The 4,175-nt window shown below is 35.3% G+C and overlaps 1 long non-coding RNA gene across 1 annotated transcript; it reads right to left on the bottom strand.

Annotated features, from left to right (window-relative positions):
• Positions 1–464: 464 nt before the first annotated feature.
• LOC142354987 (uncharacterized) lies at positions 465–3,714 on the bottom strand. Its single transcript, XR_012761146.1, has 2 exons — positions 3,569–3,714; positions 465–753 (listed from the first exon to the last, which is right to left on the bottom strand). It is a non-coding gene; the product is annotated as an uncharacterized LOC142354987 (long non-coding RNA).
• Positions 3,715–4,175: the final 461 nt, after the last annotated feature.

Raw genomic sequence — 4,175 nt, forward strand, 5'->3', positions numbered from 1 at the left:
CTTTTTTTTTCATAAGCTCAAGTAACTGTGTCTTTTTCTAGCTATTAAAAATTCGTTACTTAAAGTCATCTGCTCCTATTAAACTATTTTTTTTCAAAAATTTCAGGTTGAAGGTCAAATGAAATTCCTTTTATAAGTTTTCTTAACTTTAATTTTTAAATAATTTAAAAATTTGGAGGTAACTTTTTCCTAATAGGTTTGCGGGAGACTATCATACATAATACTTGAGTAAAACCAGAGAACTTAAGACTAGCCAAGTCGCGGCCAAGGTTTGGATTGAGCTTGCCAAGTCTTGGTCAAGACTTGTACAAGATTGATAAGTCCAAAATGTGTTATAATCATAGTTCTGAATTAGGACTGCTAGACTTGCGATTAGCGAAAATTGAGATTAGTGAGAATGAAAATTCAAAAAAAATTGCTGCATTGCACATGTTGGATAGACAAGGATAATAACGACAGAAGAACAGTAATGGATCAAAATTTCATTTTTATATACATCAATAGCACATAATTAATCTTACATTTTTACAACTATGGCACAAGTTTAAAAAGCGTCATTTGAATACAAAAGCATTGGAATAAGAGAATCTTTATGAGACCCAGTTTTTAGCCTTGAAAAAAAATTTTCTGTGGAACAAAATATATTAGCTGTCAATTAAAAGTTTTTCGATGAAGTTTTTGTCCCTTCCAAGCGAATGTTGGTCACAGAAAGAAGAGCTCATCATCTTTAAACGGACATCTCCGACTTCTTTCCTAAAGACAGAATTAACAAACATTACATTCGAGAGTTCTAAAGATAATTGCTGATGTTTGCCGCGTTAAAACCTTTTGCCAGCGTGCATACAGATCTGTTTTATCGGCATACATAAAATAATTTCCAAAAAAGTTTAGACAAATTGGATCCTAAAGTATTCTTGATTTTATTTCCACTGGCATGATATAAAACCTAAGTTACCTGAACTATACTTAAAACACTCACGTGCACATTTTAAAATGCCGAAAGTCTGCAGTGCCAGAAATTAAAATGCCAGAAATTCCTACTTAGCCAGAAGTTGAATTTCGTTGACTTTTGTCATTTTAAAACCTACGCGTTCCCTGTTTCAAGCATGGTTAGCTGACTCTGCAGAAGTCACTTCAAAATTCTGACTGAATATCTCGAACCGCTTGGTGGTTCTCGATAAATGCTAGAAGTTCTCATTGAATTCAAACAGAGTCGCGCAACCACTGCTTCAAATTTAACCCAGCGCAAACAAAAGGTACAAAAATTAGATTCTGTAAAGTCAGATCGGATAATTTTTTACCAAGTTCGGGGCCGTAGATAGATCAAAAATTTAATGGCGAAAAATAGTTATCATGCAAGATCGTGCAAGAAGATGGCTATCTTGCAAGATTCTTGAAGTTGGTTTTCTTTGAGCTCTGCTGTCATTGTTTGTTACAAGCACATTGTATTCCATTTTAAGTAGAAACTTCCGAGTTGAAGTCAACTGGGGCTAAGGAAATTATATTGTTTGGTGTGAATGGGGAAGTGTGCTATGAGTGTTTTTGCCAGCATTCGTGGTAAATTTTCTATTTATGATCACTGGTGTCACGTATGTTCATCCATTAAACACAAGAAACAATTTTTTTCCTCTATTGTTGTACTTGTTTGCAAAGAAACGCTGTATTTTCTTTGAAGAAGAAACACAAACAAAGCCGGATAATTTCTTAGCACACAGTACAGTAACTGGAGAAAGACAGAGCCAAAATTGGAGCTGTTTGCTTCTGTGAGCAATTTGGTTGCAATTTGAAAGCATAATGTTTCATTAGGTAATGTCTTGTTGCGGGCATTCTGTAAAACGAATCGACGGAGTTTATTGCAGTTGGGGATCTTTTCTGTTTGTGCCCCCCCCCAGCTTTTTGGGTGCACCGCACGTGCCATATTTTACATAATGATTTATTATGTAATGGCACGTGCTCTTTAACTGGGGGAGCATAACGTACTAGGGGAACAAACGGAAAAGATCCAGATTTTGATGCCATCTCCAATCTGCGCTTTTGAAGGCAAAGAACTCCCAAAATGAACGTCAAGTGTTTTTAAGTACTGATTCAGCGAAATTCGAAGTCTCTAATCAGTACTGTATCAGAGCCCTGATCATGTCACTTCTTAGACTCGGCACGTCTTGAATCAAGTCTTAAGTCGTGGCAAGTTGCCATAAGTCTCAGGACTTGAAACAGACTTGAGACGTGATCAGTACTGATTTGTCAATTCAAAACGCGTGTTTCACTGGAGAAACACCAATTAATACTTTAAATTCGTTCCGGGCTGATAAGTGGGTCCAAAAATGAACATTGGAAAACGTCCGGAAATGCATTCAATTGAGGGTAGTAAGTACATTCTTGTACTTTACACCGCTGTACGCAGACATAGCGATTGCTGAGTTGTTTGCACTTCTTTCCCACTGTTATCACCTGTTCAAAACTAATGCCAAATTTGCAAACATTTACAATTTTTTGCTCGATAACGACAAATTTGTAAAAAAAATAGCAAATTATCTCTTCGGAAGGTCAAATTTGCAAATTTTTGCGAGATAATGTTAAGTTTGCAAAAATTTGCAAACGGTCGGTCGAGTTCGTTCAATTGAAATGTGTGGTAAGATCACCCTACAAGGCCAACTACGAACGATAAGGGACAAAAAAATACTCAGACCTGTTTGCAAATATTTGTAAAATTAATGCATTATCTTACAAAGGGATCAAGGGCGATCTAATCTGTTTTGCCTCTCCTCCCCCCCCCCCCCCCCCCAGTTACAAATTATATAAATTATATGTTGTTATATAGCAGGTTAATGTGTAAGAAAATAGCACGTGCGCCTGGGTGTCGTAAAAGATTTATGCTCATTAAGCTGGGGGGGGGGGGGGCAAAACAGAATAGATCCTTACAAAGTTTGCAAATTTCTTTATAAATAATTGCAAATTTGACATTAAGTTTAAACTGGGTTTGGGGACTTCAAGTTAATTCCACTTTGGAACTTCCATACACTTCAAGTGCTTAGGCAATCTCTGTTATAGTGTGACATTGTGAACGCCTACAGCGAATTGTTGGTTTTGCTGGAATTTTCACCTCCCAGCTTAATAATTTCATAAGCAAAATCTTGCAGAATAACCATTACAATTTTACTAAGGTAGTCAAAATCTGTGCCGTTGACGCGCTAACTTTACATCGGTATAAGTATAAACTTGAAAGCATATCTTTTAACTAACATCTATGCATATATGCGTTTAAAATTGATAAACGGTAAATTAATCGCTAAATATCACAGCTAAAAGGCATTCAACAGCTACCTTTTTTGTACGCTTTCCGCGCAAAATTTCTCTAGAAATTAAATTTTTTGTTTAAACGAAAGATTGTTGCTAAATTATTTAGAGTAAAATTTATATAAAAGCCAAATTTATAAAAATCAATCGCATTTTTGCATATATTTGCATTTTGTAATGTTGAAGTGTCGAATCGGAAGAAATTCGAACAACCCGCGAACCCCGGGGGGGGGGGGGGGGGGGAGGAGGCGGGATTACTTTAAAAGTAACAGACCTTGCTGTTGGATTCACGCATTTTCTATTTTGTTTGGTGGAGTCCTGATGCAGTACTTGGAGAGTAAGAATAATATGAGAATCAGTAGCAAAACAACTGCCAGTAATGAAGCCAGAACCGCAGAAACGATAAATTCTGTTTTCCAGTTTTTGCTAAAACACAAAACTCATTATGGGATGGCAATGTATATATAGAGGATATATATATATATATATATATATATATATGTGTGTGTGTGTGTGTGTGTGTGTGTGTGTGTGTGTATGTATGTTTATATGTGTATGTGTAAGTATATATATAAATATATATATATATATATATATATATATATATATATATATATATATATTATATATATATATATATATATATATATATATATATATATATATATACATAATAACAGCGGCGGAATGTTACATAGAAAACCCAGAAAACGCTGAATCATTGCTCGCGGGCAATAATTTGGAAGAACTCAGACGTTCCTTATAGCAAATACTGACTTTTCTCTGCTAAGTTTTGAAGATTCTTGTTTTAGAACACAGTTCACACACTTTATTTTACAAAACTCTCCATTTTTACGAGCAGTTACAAAAAGGACGCATAC

The sequence above is a fragment of the Convolutriloba macropyga genome, unplaced genomic scaffold (assembly GCF_964194025.1).
Source record: "Convolutriloba macropyga unplaced genomic scaffold, txConMacr16.3 SCAFFOLD_3786, whole genome shotgun sequence".
Classification (NCBI taxonomy): domain Eukaryota; kingdom Metazoa; phylum Xenacoelomorpha; order Acoela; family Convolutidae; genus Convolutriloba; species Convolutriloba macropyga.